General features: G+C 41.6%; 1 protein-coding gene across 5 annotated transcripts in view; it reads right to left on the bottom strand.

Annotated features, from left to right (window-relative positions):
* ENOX1 (ecto-NOX disulfide-thiol exchanger 1) overlaps positions 1–18,369 on the bottom strand; it is a 363,120-nt gene extending 344,751 nt beyond the window's left edge. For 4 of the 5 annotated variants that reach the window (XM_082757951.1, XM_082757956.1, XM_082757957.1 and 1 more), the window contains exon 1: positions 18,307–18,369. The gene's annotated coding sequence lies outside the window, so the exon portion shown is untranslated. The remainder of the gene's footprint in view (positions 1–18,306) is intronic. The other variant, XM_082757952.1, reaches the window with a different exon arrangement.
* Positions 18,370–19,221: the final 852 nt, after the last annotated feature.

The raw sequence follows: 19,221 nt of genomic DNA, 5'->3' as shown, positions 1-19,221 counted from the left end.
AGAAAAGTTTGTGTCTATGTTAACACATGTATGACAGATATCACCAATAAGTTACATCTGTAGGGATTGCTCAGTGTTCGTGAAACTGAGGAGTTCAACTGGCAACAACTCTGGTAAGTGAGAAGTCCATAAAATAATTTTGCCCAGTTGCACTTACTGAGACAGCTGAAGTTCGTCTTTGCTCACAAACAGCATTGCACACAGATTGCTCAATGTAGATAATTCCATATATCTTTGTGTTTCCTTTCCCCCTTTTCACAGGCATGGCTTTATTTAAGGAACCCAAAGTGCTGGGAATGATGCAAGTCACTGAAGAGTAATCACACAACAAAAAGTTTGGAAACGAAGGAAAAGCACAGCCTTTTTCTTAGAAAAAGGCTGATAGACAAACAGATATCAACAAAGAAATTCAGAACTCGGAAGTATTGTGCTTTTTTTTTTTTTAACTTAAAAAAAGATAATAAAGGGGAAAGAAATCCTGAGTAGATAGCTAGTCAGACTTCTGCATGCCAAGAATTAAGCCATTCAAGTACATACAATTTATAACAAATACAAACCACCATCTTTAATGACAGCACCACTGACAAATGCCACCATAGTTAAGCTAGAAATGCTCTGCATTTTGAGTCATGAATAGAATGTGCTCAGCCTTATTTGCTATATATGATCATGCCATCCAAGTACAGGCAGCAACATTTATTGAGAAATTCACTGAAAGATAACAACTGATTTAAAAGGAGTTCATGCAAGTTTAGTTAAGAAGCAACTTCAGAGTTTATTTTCAATTACTGAGATAAAAATCACAGCTTCTCTCAGGATAAAAAAGGAACGTTATTTTTCCATACACTATATACAGCGTATGAAAGCTTTAAAACTTGTCTGATTTCACAAACAGTATAAGCCTCCTACTAATATTCCTTAATTCTGGTTTTCCCTCCCTCAAGTCATTTTTCAAATTATTTTCAACATTTTATTTGATCGATTAATAAAAAGCAGCTTTTCTGCTGCAGATAGCAGGTTACAAAATTCCCTTTAACATTGAACAGGCTTACACTGCTCTAACTGATTTGTTGTTGTTGTTGTTTAGTTGTGGTTGGTTTCTTTTACCCGGTCTGTAGGGTTCTGGCAAAGCATTGTACTTATCTGCAGAGAACTCCTCATTGATTTCAGAGAGCACGAGGATGACAGCAGGACATGAGCACTAATTTTCAATCCTCCTAAACTAGCATGAGGGTCAGGTTTATGAATTAATAAACCAGAAAGCCTTAACTTGCATCAGAAAGAGCTTTCCCAGCTTGTCTTGAAAGGCCATAGATCTGGGGGAAAAAAAGCCCCATCTTCAGCTCCTCTAAACTCACTATCAAACAGTATCCCTATTTAATGAGCATCACATGGTATCCTTAACTGATGCACAGGGGATACATCCAGGCTGTCTACTTTACACGTCTAACTTCGCTGAGACTTAAACTTGCAATTGTAGGGTTGCTGTACACTCAGTGGAGAGATTCAGACACCTGGAGCAGGCAATTCAGAGCCCAAGGGGCTGCACTGATGGCACACACTGTGCTAGCTCATAATTAGCACACCTGTGTTGCATGTTCAGAGTCTGACCAGTCCCTCTACAAATTTCAGCACAGCACCATGCTTCATGCACACTGTGCATATGAAACTAAGTCCCTTTGGTGTTTCAGCCCTACTGCCTCATTTCATTACCTGACTAAGAGAAAGAAATCTGCAAATGCAATATAGCCATAATCCTTTTAGGGCAGCAAAAAGCCTCAAGTGTTAAAGGGCAGGATGTACATAGAAATAAAGAAATGTGAGATTTATTTTCTTCAGCATGTAGACCTGGAGACATGTCATGAACATATATTAGCCCTCTTAAGATAACTACTCGAGATACTGATGGAGTTGACAGTGCAATCTTGTCAGGCTCCCATCAGACTCGTGCTAGTCATATTCGGGGCAGACAGCAGCTCCAGAGCAGTTTAGCTTCTCTAGCACATTTCATCCATCTTACAAGATCTGTTTTATTAGCTTAAGAAAATAATAATAATAATAAGCTGTATTCCAAACAGTAGAGTCACTGAGATTTCTTAGAGGTAAAACAGGAAAGCATATATGGCCAAACAGTGAATAGCTTGCTAGACTGGGGAAAAAATCACCTTTGAAGAAAAAGTACTGCTATCTGTATGCCATTAAAGACAAAAGCAATGGTTTTACAGTCATAAATCATCAGAAGATTATTGGCTGATCACCTGCTGTCTTGCATGCACATCAAGCTGTTGTTACAGCAAGATTTGTTCGCTTGCTTTGCCAAAATAAAGGTCTCTTAAAAAATAAAAAAAAAATAAAATAAAATAGCCCATTGAAAATAACTCCCTAATCTGCCATCCTTTCAATAGAACTGAAGTGCTCTTCACACACATAGTACACAAGCATCTTGAATTAGCAGGGAACTATTTTTAAATACATGAAGGCTAAGATACGAAATTAGTTTCATGGGGAATGAGAACCTTAGAGATTATTTACTTTCCCTTAATTACTTTGACTCACCACTCATTTAGCTTGCCAATAGTACTACCTATTTCACACTCAAATTTTGAATCTAAAGACATGCAAGAATATTTTTTGAACATTTAAGATTATGGATCTTAATGACATAACTGCATTTCTCAATGTGACTGACCCACATATAAGCTACTTAAAGGTACTGTACGGTACAAATATTTCTTTCTTTGGAACAACTGCCTCAAAGTAAGGATCCATGCATAAAAATAAGCACCTTTCTTTGAGCAAATGCATGAAAATTCTGATAACTGTACAAAATTATTATAATAGATGCAGGCAGCCTGTTATACTACTGATCTCATATAATGAAAGGAGTAAAACAGAGATTAGTATAAAAAAAAAAAAAAAGTTTTTGAGAGCAAGGAACTCAGGTAACAAGACAGTACAACTTCTAAGCCTGAAGGAAAGGCTCAAGTTTCTAAGCCTCAGACTAACAAGAAATTAAGTGCATACATTGAATACTAAAAAAAGAAAAAAAAAAAAAAAAAGTTGGAGTGAAAATTGATAATAATAAGATTTATAATCTTATCCCTGTAGGAAAAATAAATAAATAAATAAATAAAAAATGATTAGGATCTTTTTGACAGAGCCTTGTAACACAGGAAAGTGGGGAAAAATTAGGGTGAAGGGAGCAAATAATAGGGAAGTAATAATGGATGGTAGTCTGAAAAGAAAATAGCAAGTTTGAAATATAAAAGAAACGAAGGCCACAGTTAAAAATAAATAAATAAAATATATGGGACACAGAAACATGGGACACAGAAAAAGAGGAGAAAGAAGGGTTAAATATAAAAGGAGAGAAGGCAAGGGATAGAAAGACATGGAAGACATGGAAGGGGCAGCTTAAGGAAAAAAAAATCAAAGACACCACACTGCAGCTCTAAATTCCTTCTTCCTTCCCCCCCAAATAAATAAATAAATAAATAAATAAATAAAATAAAATAAATTTACACTGGAAGCCAGAGCTGGAAGAAAAGCAAGTGCAAACCATTTCAGTAGCTAATGAAGCTCCCTTCAGTGCTGACAGCCCCAGGAGCAGTCCTGTCTCTGTCAAGCAGCAGGACTTTTGGCCAGAACTTCTCTTGTCCCCTTGGGAGTAAGGTTGAGCTGAAGCAATGCCTGGATGATTTTCAATGCTTTAACACCTGAGACACTGCATAACATAACATCAGCTCTGGATTTTTTAGGGTGACTAGTTTTTGCTAAGTAAGAGGATTAAGAGGTGCAAAAACTGTCATAATACTTTCTATACATAGCAGCACATACTACTGCCACCATGTATCTGAAATTATGAGTTTGTATCTGAAATTACGAATTCCCTCATTAAGCAAAGTTATCAAACCATTTATGTTACAAAGTAAGAATTCTATCAACTGTCAATGACTAATTTATTAGGAAAAAATTAAAGGCTGTTAAAGCAATTAGCAAATGAAAAATTTTAAGCAATGTTTCTGAAGATTTTCAAGAGATTTGATGAGAAAGAAGCTTGGGCTTTGGGTCCCACTTTTCAGCAGTGAATTTTGTGCTTTTCCAGCAGAACAACCATTGCAGTGTAGAAAAAGAAAGGAGAGACCCTGAAAAGAATTTCTCAAATCACTTATTATAATATAATGAATATTAACAATACATAGTACAAATTCTCTTGAGAATTGACTATTGCTGGGTTTTGGATCCCTTCTTCTAGGCTGTTAAGGTTGCTAGGGAATTTCACAGTTAATGGTGTATTTCCATATGAATGTTTGAAGAAGGGGGAAGGGTTTGCAAAACTGAATCTTAAGCATGGAGTTTTCTTTGTGCTTTTGAGAAAGAAAAAAAAAAGTGATGTTCTTGTAAAGCTGAAATAGGACACTCTTTCTATCTTACTTATGCATTATCTACGTTTTTTTGGGGAGAAAAAAAAAAAAATCCTAGAAAATAGTTAGAGTCACTGTGAGGAAGAGCTTAATTCTTTTGCTATGGCCAGTAGTAATACACCAGGCTTGCCATTACTGTGTAATCAAAGGGCAACAAGTGGTCTAGAAAACACAGCAGCTGTATTTTGCTTTGATGGTTAAAAGCAAGAAATATATTTTGTTTTAAACAGATTATATGCACATTTTTCATAGACCATTTGGAAAGCACATAGCTGTGGGCTTCCCAGTGACAAATACACAGAGACACCAGCAAGTGACAACATACTTTGTACTCCTTGACATGGATGAAAGAATTCAGTTCAACTCTTCTATTTTTTTCTATTTCAAAAGAGAAATGCCTAGGAAAAAGATCTTTTTAGCCCTACTTCCTCAGAACAAAGCTTAAAGGATGGCTTTATCTTTCCCCACATCTTAATCTATTTCTCCTTTCCTCAGTAACTTTGGGTGTCATTGGTAGACATCAACGAAAACTGAAAGAGGGCAGAGTCCCTTCATTTTTCTGAAAATAAGTGGCTGAACAGAGGGGTAAAAATAGCTAATGTCCCAAGGTTTGAAGGGTAGGTACTCAGTTTTCTATCAGAAAATGCACAGAGGAATCGCCACTGAAGAAGAACCCGCAGAAAACTAGATAGGGTTGGCTCCAAGCTAACACCACCACCACTTATCTGGTTATGCTTTCCCGTCCTTCAGAATTCAAAACATCCCAATTCTAGCAACTCTTATTTACTGCCCGTGTACAGTAAATAGAGACACACTGTCATTAGCAGCTACTGTGACAGTTGATCTTCACACCACAGTATTATCCTAATAAACTGTTTCTAAGCCCCAGGGTCTTTGTTCTCATACAACTGACCTACAGCTGGTCACCCTGGATCTTACACAAAGCATGACGAGTACAGAGGTTATATGAGTTAATTGCATAGCGACTGCAGAGTAGCATGCTTTCTTCCGTTCAGCAATGTGTTTTTTCTCTACTGAAAACAACTGGAGTTACACTGTAATTCAAGTTAATGATAGAACGGTATATGTGGATAACTCTATCATTAGTTAATGTTACCACCGCATGAGCTTGTCTGTATGGTATTTGACAACAAAATTCAAGTTAAACAACCTCCTCCAGAATTAAGACAATATTGGATTAATTAGATAACTTGCTAGACATTTAGAAAATGAAGATGAATAGCCCTTTTATAACCATATTAAAATCCTGAGGAATAAGAACCAGATTGTAATCTGTTATTGTAGTGTAAATCATGAATATCTCCAGTTTGAATTACTTGAGATTTAAATCCCCGGAGATTTGAATCTGGCCCCCATCAATCTTAACAGAACATTTGACTTATTGCTCACATAAAAAGGATGTAATTTCCATCAACACATAATGCACAGGAAACCATTTACTTCCTAGGAGAGTTCAAAATTCTCTGGAAAAACAAACAAACAAACAAACAAAAAAAACTACTTATTCTGTTAGTCCTACCATCTTCTATTATTTTTATTGGTCTGTATGCTACTTTTAAGTATGGAGTGGAAGTCAGAAGAAAGGCTGAAACTGGGTTCCATTACTCAGCCTTTTCCCCACACATTTCCCAGAATTCAGGCAACTTTCTTCCTCCAACTGAAGACAGCTGTTGGAAATACTCCAAGAAGTCCATAAAGATTTTACTAGGTAAAACACAAGCCACACATTACTCAATTCATTTTGTAACAAGATTATTCCTTCACATTGGTCCAAAACTGAGACCGTGCAACTCTGAAAATACACCAAAATGTAGTAACTGAGTCACTAGTCTCTAAATAGTCTGGCCTAACACTCTCTCGGTCTATTTTTAGTTGTGCTTTAGCAATCTGGGATATGTCTACATAAGCCTTTTGAAGACAGGCTAGTTTTCTCTCTGCTTAAGCTTCCTGATACTTCCATACCAGCCAGGGCTGAACCTCAAGTTGTGTTAGCAAGGGATCATGAAAAAGTGAACTTAGCATAATGTTTCGAGCCTAAGAATGCAGGATGGCAAAATGTTCAACATTAGGCTTGGCAGGAAAGAAAACACTTTCAGATCTGAAATATATCCATGTTAAACCTTCAGCATCTCCCATAATATGCCTGCTACATTATCTATTATTCTGACACAAAGAGGGATAACAGACTGACCATCTGGATTACAGTTTAAGCTGTAAACCACACCTCTTCTGACTGTCCCATTTCCTTTTATCCCACTCACTGTAGGGCTTGGCAAGAATCACAGACAAATAGAGCTGGAAACAGCTACATGACAGGGTCAGTTATCTCCTTCAAAGATAACACAGTTACATCTAAAACACACTTAAGAGACTTCAACAGATACAGGCCCCACAATGTTCACACAATCTACTCCAGTACCCCTCGGCATCCTACCACTAAAACATTTTTCATAAACTCATTCTTTCTTGCAACATAGTCAGCCTATTACTCTTAGTCTATTTATTGTGGGGTTCGTAAACAGAGTTTTTTACCCCTCTTGTATGTCAGACTTCATCCTGGTCTCCATCATTGTTCAAAGCATTAATCTCATCAATTATTTTCTACAGCTGATGAGGACTGATTTTTTTTTTCCCCTCAAATATTGACTGTTATTTATTTGCAAGCTGAAAGAAGAAAATTTCCACTTGAACTGAAGTGTCCTCAGGCTGCAGTTGGTCAAAATCCTTCTGAAACCATCATTAGTTGCGCTCCTAAAATCATGGGTTCCTTTCGGATTATCTTGCTCTGTAAAGTTTATACAAAAAACATATTCAATTTCATTCTAAATACACGTGCATTATTGAGGACCACAGAATGGGGGCAAAAATGAAGACAAGATCTTTCTCCTCAGAGAACAACCAAGAGAAACTGAAGAAAGAGAACATAAATACCCGTTTCTCCAGCCAACTCTTAGTTCTGGTGACTGTTCTTTCTCACCGAGAATGAACTCAGCATTAGGACAAACCTACTTCAGAAGTTCTCATTTCATTTTGTTTCTGCGGCTGCTATGCTTGCTCCTCAGGCACTTAGAGAACACCTTGTCATACAGTCATTCCATGGGATCCCTTAGAGACATGACTGATAGCGCTACAAAGGCCTGCATCTTTCCTTGCATGGATGCTTATAGCTACTCTCTGAACATTTCTCATATGCAGTGAACCATCTTGCATTAATGTAAGTGCTGTTTATTTTAGGCTTTGGTTTTCAGTTCTGCATTTCCTTTTTCCTTTATCCATTGAACAGTGAACGAGTGAATTTAAATCTCTTTAAACGGGCAATACTCAGAGGCTTATATCTCACCTTATATTGCTCATTTTGTGTTACGCTGACAGCAATGTTACCACAAAAGAAAGTTTCTCATCAAGTTTTAAGTCTTCATTTTCCTAGTGTTTAAGACATGAGTGGCTATTGCTCTTTGTCCTCCCTGATAACAAAGACAAACTGATTCCTCTAGAACAAAGTGACGTTGAAGAGCCACTGAAACAGCTAGAGTAGTGACTTCAGTGCTCATCACAGCTATATTTCAGTGACGACAGGGGTGTCAGAGCATCTCATCTCCAGGATTATCAAACTCAATGTTCTGCTTTTGATTCAATTTTCAGTTCCATCTGGCAGCCCATTTGACATTGAAGAACCAAAAGAAATAGATTTTCTGCATGATTTCAAGATGGCCACTAGTCTTTTCTATCTAGCTACTCTCACGGCTCTTATACCCTAGATATAGAAGAATTGTTTGATTATAGTGTTATTTGACCACATCATACTGCTCCCTATATTCTTGGACAATACAAGCCTGAAAAAAAAAAAAAATATATATATATATATTACTTTTATCAATTCTATTTTCCTTGTAGAATACAGCACCAAAGAGAATCGACTTCGTTATGATGGAAAAGGTAAACCTAGATGAGAGACTGGCAATCTTATAAACAGCTGCACTGTCAGATGTGCTGCCTACTTCCAGATTCTAATTAACGAAACCCACTCTGACTGTACAGTACTCTATTCGCTTCCTTCTCACCACTATCCATGGAGAGTGGATTACATTAAGCAGCTACTCCGTTCTCATTATCAGTGAGACTTCTCTTTCCCTATCCCCAGAGACTTTACGTAGTTACATAATCTCTCTTAGTATTTCCCAAGAAACATAAAAAGAAATTCCAAATTTCAACCTTTCACTTAAAAAAGAATAAAATAATGTTAATAGTTTCCTTCTCAAACAGAAATTGTGGCTGCCTTGTATTTTGCAAAGAAAACAATATTAACTACCCGTTACATATGTTCTGCAAAATGATACATAAGTTTAACAAATGCAACATGGAAAACAAAACTGCAAAACCCAACTAATGACACACATACTGCACCTGGTTTCACATGTTTTCTATAATAGCATTAACCTTTTAACAGAATTGGCAAGCAGCTGGATAGCTAAGTAGATTGGCAACAGTACACGGAGCCTTTCACCTGGAGTGTATCAGCTCAAGTTTAGCCCAGCTCCCTCTAGGAACTGAAAACATGTGCTCTCTTACAGGCTGTCAGTGAAATAAAATGGTAATTGCTATCCGCTTCATACAAAATTGGAGATTACACTGCAGAAGAAGAGCCATCAGCATAAACAGCATTTTCTCTCAGCATTAAGATATGAGTAACCTTGAACCAAAAACTGACCAAGGGCCCTTTCATTTGTTAAAATGATATTGACCTAAGAGATGCTCATTTTGGGCCAACTGACAGAAAGGCAACATAATGAAGATTTGAAATCAAACTTATTTTCCAAGTCCTTTAAGTTTTCATACATAGCAGCCTGCCAGAAATACTTCTGTTTATACTCTGCTTGAAGACTGTGGAAGCCAGATACCTGCACGCAGAGGCATGAGGCACCACCCCTTTACAGCCAGTAAATCCACACAGAGTGCTTGTTCACGTCCAGGTGCCTGCCATCCTTATCTGCCAGCAGAGGACCATAAACATACACTTTTTTGGTGCATCTATTACCATACTACCCTGAGCTGTGATCTCATCAAACTTCACTGCTAAGCAAGGGTTATAACTCCATGGAAAATTCTCAATAAGCTAAGTGACTAAGTGGATCACTTACGCAGTAAATGCTCTTTCTTCTGAGCTGGTGCTGAAGTAATGCCAACATCCACCGCAAGTCATCAGAAGAGATTAATCCATGGATCTTTGCCACCAAACTCTAAGCCTCTACCACTGCAGAATGTGAGGGAACTGTTTGTTTCACTTGGTAGCAACAGCAAGCTCTTATTCTATATGCACAGGAGACACCAAATTAGGGTATAACACAATTTCACAGAATGTCAGACCAGCAAACCACTAGGAAGCAATCTGCTACTTTCAGATGAAACAAACTTATTTGTCATCACTGAAAATCCTCTTGACTCTTCTTACAAGGGCACAAGTATCAGCACCTCTTCTAAGAGTGTGCTCTCACTCCAGTTATTGCATTCCACCCCCCTAAGTGCACCCCGTGCCTTTATCAGCTACTTCTATTTCATTTCTTTGTCTCCCTGTCAAAATGCTTGCTAACAGGTATGGATAAGTCTAAACAGAGTTGTAAAAAACAGTGTTAAACTATCACTGTATTCTACCCCAGACACACCTGTTGTGTCCTGAAACTTTTTTACACTGTGTATAGGGCACAAACTCCTTTAAAATCTACATAAAGCCAACCTGTCATACCAAAATAATTGTGTGTTATCCACTCTGGTCACAGAGGAACTGTTCTGTTGATGAGATCTAGCATACCAAAGGTCACATTCTAAACATTAATACTATCTTAAATATACCTATGGGAGAAGGGAGGGAAAAAAAAAAAAAAAAAAAAAAAAAAAAAAAAAAAAAGCCTTTAAAGTCTCATTTAAATTATTTCCAAAAATAAAGATCTATTAACATAAACAAATTGTGATTAAGACAGCTGTTGACCTAGCTCCTCTGTGCAAGGACAACAGACAGAATAATAACCTTGCACTTTGACAGCATCTTTCATCCGAAAGGAGTCCATCCAACAAGCCTGATCTTGCACACACTTACAAAGAGCACTTAACATACAGGAGTAATCCTATGTAAACTAACCTACCTAATTTCACTATCATCAACTACCTAGCTTTACCCATTCAATTGTATGGGTTATTTTGTCTACCTTATCCATCCATCAAAAAAACTGCCCTTCTAATACTAGCAACGCATAGGCAACAACTTCAGTCCCAATCCTTAGGCTCTGCACTAAAAACCCTTCTTCCATTTTTGTTCAACCTCTTCTCAGACCTCCATCAACAACGCTATCAACCAGCCCCCAGAGACAAGGTCCAGCAAGGGCTGAACCTGGTTTACACATCAAAGGATTTCTTTTTAAAGTTACCTGGGGTGTACCAGGAGTGCATTGTTTACAGACCAATTTTTTTCCCCCATATTATGCTGCACACAGGAAATCTAGAGGAAGCCTAAACCTGGCTTCTGTAACTTCATCACGTGGCTTTCTTGCACCAAAACTTATTTAAACCAAAAGCCAGTCTCACCAAACAGCTCTGCCACAGAACAGCTTTCACTTGAGTTTGGCACTCATGCAAAATTGCTGTTTTAATCATCGTCCAGCAAGGAAATGTTATTTCAAATCACCTGTTTTTACCTTATGATTACTAAAATAGACCTTGTTTAATTAGTTGGCTGCCAGGTATCCACAACACATGACAGAGGGAAATCCACCTCCTCCCCTGCAATTTGTATGGCTTTTGGAAAACTTTCCCCTATGATACCAGACTGCACTATGTTTGTTTGTTGTTTTTGTTTTTGTTTTCTTGTTTGTTTTTCTCCTGAATACTTGCTTCAGAGTAAAATAAATTACAAGAAACCATTGTAATAGCATCATTCCAGGCAAGGGTTCCTCAAGAAAACACCCAGTATACCATGACCCTGCATCTTGCCTGGCTGTTTTCACCCAGACTGAGTGGATGAGGGAGCTATTTGAAGCAGTACACCCTGAGAAACCTTATTCATGCTTCTGTCCTCCTCTCACAGACTCTTCCAGAAAACAAGTCACTGACAGTACTCATCCAGACTTGCACTGCACTAGCCAGATCACAGCAGACAACTGGTGAGAGATCATAATGGGTACAGAAGCAGGGAGGGACACAAAGGGATAATTAGCAAGTTCTACTGCTTCATCATTCATACCTGATGGCAGTGAGCTTCATTATTTGAAGAAGCAAAATGCTGCAGAAGCTGTCACCCCTGTGCCCCCTATACCACACTGAGATGCTCACTGTCTTCAAAAGGGAGAAAAAAAAAAAAAAAAAAAGAGTTGTTTACTATAAAATCTACTAGCTAATCCTTGCATATCCATCATCCCAGCATCAGATCAACCTGAGCCCATATGATGACCCTGCTCTGAGTGATGCTTTTTTAAAACCATAAAACCCAACTGTCTTGGCACTGGAAATTGCTTTGCCAAGGTACAAACACTCCAGCTTGAGAAAAATCAAGTCAAGGATGGCTGGCCCAGGATCTGACCTAGTTTCTCCTGTAACCTTCAGCTCAAACTAGAGCAAGCCACAGACACAAAAAAGAGCTGTTAGATCTTGTACTCCTAGACCTTTAAAATGCAGAATCTCTTCCTCCAGTACATATTTAGTGACTTGCCTACAGAAAGGACTTGCCTAAAACTCTTATTTTAAACATTCGAAAGGGAGGTTCTCACTACACCGAGGCTAATATAAGCCCTAATACATATTCCTGTCATTAAACCCAGAATTCATCTTAAGCTTTTTCTTCCTTTATTTCATGATGAGGATGACAGGACAGTGGAACAGGTTGCCCAGAAAAGCTGTGGATGAGCCACCACTGGAAGTTTTCAAAGTTGGGATGTACAGGGTTTTCAGCAACCTGATCTAATGGATGACACCCCTGACCACATCAGCAGGGTGGTGACCAAACCATTCTATGATTCGCTTCTCCCACATAATGCACTGAAAAACACAGATTCCTTCGACTGTAACATATTTCAGAAATCTCAATATATTTTAATAATCTACTCACATTTGGTTCCAGGCTAAATATATATATATTTCTGAATGTTTCCCCTCAAGCTAGTTCCTTTGGACATCTGAGCATTTTGTTGCTCTTCTTTGAGCTCTACTGAAATAGCCTTTAACATCCTGTTGATATGGTATTCAGTTTTCGGATGTGTTTGAGGCGGATGTGTACAAAAATGAATCATAGAATGGTTTGGGTTGGAAGGGACTTTAAAGATCATCTAATTCTAACCCTCCTGCCATGGGCAGGGACACCTCCCACCAGACCAGGTTGCCCAAAGCCCCATCCAGCCTGGCCTTGAACACCTCCAGGGATGGGGCATCCACAGCTTCTCTGGGCAGGCTGTGCTGGTGCCTCACCACCCTCTGAGGGAAGAATTTCCTCCTAACTTCTAACCTTTAAAGTCCCTTCCAAACCTCTGATCTAAATCTCCCCTCTTGCAGTATTAAACCATTCCATCTCATCCTATCACTCTACCCCCTGACAAAGAGTCCCTCCCCAGCTTTCCTGTAGGCACTGGAAGGCCACTGGAAGGTCTCCCTAGAGCCTTCTCTTCTCCAGGCTGTACAACCCCAACTCCCTCAGCCTGTCTGCATAGGAGACGTTCTCCAGCCCCTTGACCATCTTCATGGCCCTCCTTCGTTCTAACAGCCCCACATCTTTGTGCTGAGGGCCCCAGAGCTGAACACTCCAGGTGTGGTCTCATGAGAGCAGAGCAGAGGGGGACAATCACCTCCCTCACCCTGCTGGCCACGCTTCTTTTGATGCAGCCCAGGATATGGGTGGTTTCTCATGGTGAGCTTCTCGTGAGCCAACACCTCCAGGTCCTTCTCCTCAGGGCAGCTCTCAACACATTTGAGGAATCCCACTTCTTTGTTCACTGGCATAGCACCTTTTTGTTGTCAGCTCAACTACAAACTGTGCTGTTCTGTAATCAAGTCACACTGCGAACCTGTGTATTGCTTCCTGCTGGGTCTTAATTCTAGATTACTTCAAGCATTGCTATTATCTATCAGTAAATTTCCAATTTGAGACCTCCTCTCCTACGAGCCTGCCTTTTCATGAACTTTGTTCTCTTTGCTCTACTATCCTGTAACAATTCTACTTAAGTTCAGTTTACTCCAAAGCAAAGATGTTGTTAGTTTCAAAGGTTACAGGTTTTGCTTGAGGCCCCTATTCAACAAAGCATTTAATTACATGCCTAACTTTAACCACATGCTTAAATCCAATTGATCTCAGCAAGCAGAGATGAGCTTAAGCATATGTTAAAAAAGAAAAAAAAAAAAAAAAAAAAAAAAAAAGTTAGGCATGCAAGTCAATGCTTTGCTGAACAAAATCCTCAGTTTCTGTAATCACATGGATGATTTATTTTCCATATTTGGCAAGAATTGACAGCTCAATGCTTTCATGTTACAGGATTTAAAAATGAGGCTTCACGAGAGTCCAAAACTGACATCATGCTTTTGTTCCTTTCTTAAAATAAGAAAGGGAAATAAATACTTAAGCAAATATTCAACAGTACGACAATCATTAAGCCTCTAGGATTTAAACACACAGTAACTCTACATTCTCGTTACTGCAGTACCCTCTGAAAAAGATAAAATAAAATTAAAAAGCCCTGTGAAAATGTTTAAAAAAGACTTGCTGCACGTGCATCTCAGTAAGATAAGCAGCATGTTCCCTGCTAGCTCGTTAGCCACTGCCATCATTGTGTAGTTAAATGGTGAGAACAAAGCTGTCAATTTCTTAATTCTTTTCTAACTAAACACATTTAAATAAAATGGATTTAACTCATTGCTCCAAGAAAGATTTAGGGGGGAGAAATGGCAAGAAGTTAGCAGTCTTGGTTTTGGTCATGGGTTGACTACTTCTACAGGTCTCCAACCCACGTGACAGCTGATGTATGATTTTACGTCGATAAACAACAAATGCATTTGGCATAACAGGAATTTCATGGAGAGTGTTTAAAATCACTTCCAAATGTCTTCCACTGTTTACATGCAGACTACTTCATGACCTTTCTCTTAATTGTTTTGTTTTGTTTTGCTTTGCTTTATTTGCACTTTTTTGTTTTCTCTGCTTTCCCTCATTCTGCTGCCTGGTAACTACAGGTAGGGGCTACATGGAATGGAGTTAGGCAGCCATACCAAGTGTCCTCTGCGTACCACCCAACTGTAAGGATCTGGTTTTGGGAGCAGTGCCATCTGAGAAAGAAATGATGAAGAAAAAAAATGGAAAATTACTACTTCCTCTCCAACCATAAAGCCTTCCAAAATTCAATTAACGTGTTCTAAACTAAACTGTCAACACATGCTATGGCAATAAAACGCTTAATTTCAAATGTATATAAGAAAGTAGCTGCTCATTGATATTTATCAGAATTTTAATATCCCCTGACCATTGCATTTCCACCATTGTTACTGAAGCGGCATTTGTTGTAACACTTTTGTCCCTCAGTAGTTACGATGAGCCCTAAAAATCCTATAGACAATATATATAATCACACCTGTCGTATCTCTTAAATAGCAATACAAACCCCAAAAGCCACTCAGAGATGCAGTTCCCACCCCTAGCACAAATAGCATTGTTTACTAATGATTACTAAAGGATTACATTTGCTGTTTTCCCCACGGCAAATACATCTTGTGATTTTAGGGTTTCTAAGATGGAAATGACACCTTTGCTTTCACAGATTCAGTGGTGCAACCAATAGGAAAACCACCCATGTTCATTTACAGCACAACCACTGTAAATGCGTCTGGATACCCAAGACCCGCAGGTAAAACTCTGAACAACTTTTGGCCACTTTCTACTACAAAGGAAGGGCAGGAGGCGAGGAGGCAGAAGTGTAGAAACGCCTCTGTGCCGCTGTGCGTACAACTACTCATCTGTGACTGCTCATCTCCTTTTCCCACTGCGGTTCTAAGCACTAACACCTGCTGGAAAGCTGAAACCCGATAGGCAGTAAGTACAGATACAGGGTTAGATCCACAGCCTGCACTAATGGATTTTTTCGGATAGATGGCAGTGCACAAAGTGCATCTGAGACTGGTCCAGGGTCGAGAATCCATTTCAATGCTCAGACACTAACTAAGGGAATTACCGCATTATCAAAAGCGCTTTTAGAAAGATCATGGCTTCAGACCCTGTCCTGCTGCACTGGGATATCTTTAGCTCTTTTGAAGGGGTGAGCTGGGTGCCAAGAACATAAAAGTGGCAAAGCAGCGCTTTGGATTTTATTTCCCATTCCTGTGAGTGGCAAGGGGGCTGTTTTTTTTTTTTTTTTTTTTTTTTTTAATGCATTCTAACAAACATGGTTTTAAAGCACAAAGCTAAAAGATGATTAGGAAGACAAAGTATGAGATCCGGCATACCGGACACAGCAGATCATTAAACTGGTTCTCTGGGGTCGGTGACAGTATAGATTTAGAAATATTCCAGCAATAAAAAAGGGCATTTCAAATCACTCTCATTGGCAACAAAATCTACAAATACTACTCACTTTGTGCCCTCCTCATTCTAACACAGCTAAGAACGCAGCGTGAAATTTTAACCATTTAACTGCATTTAGCCTGGCAAGTCCCTTTCTCACAAAAGGAAAACCCTAACAAAGCAGCCAAAACACACAGGAGCGGATCTCACTACACGGCTGGCAGTTCTGTGCCCACTTTGGGGTTTCGACACGCAGCTCTCATGATGTGGAAGCATCCACCACCGTTTTGTTTTCTGTGCACAGTAGGGGGTTGCTAGGAAACAAAATACTATTGTCTGATTTCATGATCTATTGCCTGGTTTGCCTGGCGTGAGCGTCCTCTGAAGCTATCACCGGATTATTTTACATTGCATGGAGATTAAGACTAACATTAAAACACATGCATGAAATGAGAGGAATAGCAAGAAAAAAAAAAGAAAAGCCTCAAAATTCAGGGGAAAGAAGACAAAATATCCTGGAAAAATGAGCTCTGGTAGCCTGGTGCTATTTATGTACATACACACTCGCACGTGCATCACCGCTCCCTTACTGTACCTATAGTTTTGTGGACTTGTCGGAGACTCTCTCGCCTCCGAGGACACAAAACGTTCCCTTACTACTGGAGAGCTACTGTACGCTGCAAGTTCTGTAAATACCACATGCTGCAGAACGCCTGGTGCCGCCAAGCAAACACACTGGAGTCATTTTTTCCAGATTTCAGCTAAGGGTTGTTTTGGTACCTTAATTTCTTTATGTAATCAGTTTTGCACATTTGGACTGAGAGGAGTCTAAGACAATTACCCCCCTCGCCCTCCCCTTGGCTGTAATGCAAATAAATAAATAAATGAAAGCATCAGGAAAAGAGATCTAGAATTGAAAGCCACAAAAGCACATTTCACCTCTTTTTTACAGCAAGGCATCTTTGTGAAGGGAGAGATTAAAACACTATTAGGCACCCACATTTGTTTAGTTCTATGAAGCATCCCCACAGCACGCACGGAGACCTCAACACCAAAAAAATACACAATCACACTTAAAAAGCTGAGAGGGAGATGGAGAGACTTCTGTACAATGCGTTACAGAAAGAGGTTTCAAATAAAACCTGCAGAGTAGTTATTACTCTTTTATGCATATCTACGATTTCGCACCACGCACAACATGCGCTATTTCAAAGTCCTTTCAACTTATTTATTAATGTCAACACATTTTATCATTCTGTTTTAAATTCCGGGAAAAAAAAAATAATAATAATAATGAATGAGGCATGTTGCAAAAGGCATCAAAGCTCTTGACACACTACAGCAGAACTTCCAGCGATAAAAAGAGAAAAGTAACAACAGGCAAGACAGAAAATACACCCGGGCTTCTTGCCTCCCCTGCCCAGGGATGGATTCCCTTAGACCCCAACCTTCCTCACGGCCACCAGCCCGCTCCAAAACCACCCTGGGGATGAAAGAGCGAGAGTAAAAGGCAAGGCAGCTTCTTTTGCAGCCCAGACAACAGCAAGATTAGATCAAAGCACCGGGAGATGGACACGACCCGCAGCCAATCCCGGGTAGGATACGGCTTTTCCCCGGCTGGGAAGCTCCTAGGGTAACCCCACCGCCACCCCGGGATGCTGGGGCGTGCAGCATCACCCCGACACCTCCTCCCAAGCGCTCGCTCGGGCACCGGGGGGGGACAGAGGAGGAGAGCGACGGGACAGCCACCCCCGGAGCCGCCACCGCTCCGGGAGCTGCAGGGGGGGCTGCCTTGCCGCAGCTGGGGGCGCCTGGCTCCCCGCAGCCACCAGCAGGGCTCTGCCAGGGGGGACACGGGTTTTGTAGGGTCCCCGGTCCCTGCTGGACAGATCTGGGGGACCCGGAGGGTGCTTCCCTTTTTTTTTTTTTGGGGGGGGGGCACAAAAGGGGGTTCCCAGCCCAGCCCGGTGGGGGGCGGCGGCAACTGCAATTTCCAAAAAAATAAACAAGCAAGAAAAGGGTAAATAAATAAATATATAAATATAAATAAATGGCCCGCTAGAGGAGCGCGGGGAGGGGGGGGTGGTATGGGTAGGGTGAACACCCCAAAAGCAGCCGGTCCCCAAACAAGAGCCGAAGCCGGGCGCCCAGGAGAGCAAACTTTCCGACTCACCGGGGAGAGCCGGTGCCGGGGGGGGTGCTGTGCACGGCCCCCAGGAAGCGGAGCCGGGACCGGGACCGGGATCGGGATCGGGACCGGGATCAAGGAGGGGGACAGCGCGGCTCGCCCCGCTCCCCTCGCCCTCCTTCCCTCCCTCCCCCTGCCCTCCCCGTACCTACCGGCTGCCGGTGCGGGGCCGCGGAGCAGCGGGAGCCGCCGCCCGCCCCCTCTCCTTTCCTCCCCTCCCCTTTTTCCCTTTTTCCTTTCCTTTTTCCTCTCCCTTCCCCTCCCCGGCGGCGCTGCAGCGGGCGGAGGACGCCCCGCGGCGGCGGGGAGCGGGGGGCCGGGGAGGAGGCGGCGGCGGCGGCCGCTGCCGATGCACAGGGAAGGAAGGAAGGGAGCGAGCGGTGTGTCCGTGTGTCTGTCTGTCTGTCTGTCTGTTTGTCTGGGTGCGGGTGTGTGTGTGTGTGAGAGAGAGAGAGCGGCGGGGAGGGATGCTGCAAGGGAGCGAGGGAAAATTCTCCCCTCCCAGCGAAGCCGCCGACAAATGGCAAGGCAGGTGTGCAGGGGAGGCAAGGCTCCCGGAGGATGAGGAGGAGGAGGAGGAAGAAAAAGAAGAAGGAGGAGGAGGAGGAGTGGGGGGAGGCGGCCGGGGGTGGGCGGTGAGGAGGGCGGGGAGCACGGAGCCCGGCGGCTGGAGCGGCCCCGAGGAGGAGGAGGGGGAGGAGGATGAGGAGGAGGATGAGGATGAGGAGGAGGAAGAAGAAGAAGAAGAAGCGGCACCGGGGAGCCCAGGGCAACAGGGGGAGGTCCCCCAAGTTGTCCCCCAAGCCTCTGCTCAAACTGCCCCAGCCGCGGCTTTGGCAGCTGCATCCCACCCGGTGGGCTCCCGGTGCGCCCCCTGCGAGAAGTCCGGGGGTCGGACACGGGGATGGGGACAGGGTGGGAAGGGGGCTTGGGCTCAGCTTTCCTTCAGGAAAGGGGCAGCTGGCCGAGGGCAGAGCATCCCTGCTCAGGGCACTGGTGGCAATAAGCAGTTCCCGAAATCCGAGCTGCTCCTAGAGGTGCCGCCTAACACCTCGGTGGAGAAAAGA

This window comes from Aythya marila (genome assembly GCF_965140915.1).
Source record: "Aythya marila genome assembly, chromosome: 1".
NCBI classification, from domain to species: Eukaryota; Metazoa; Chordata; class Aves; order Anseriformes; family Anatidae; genus Aythya; species Aythya marila.
The sequence above is the reverse complement of the archived record's forward strand: the minus strand, read 5'-3'. Positions and strand labels throughout refer to the sequence as shown.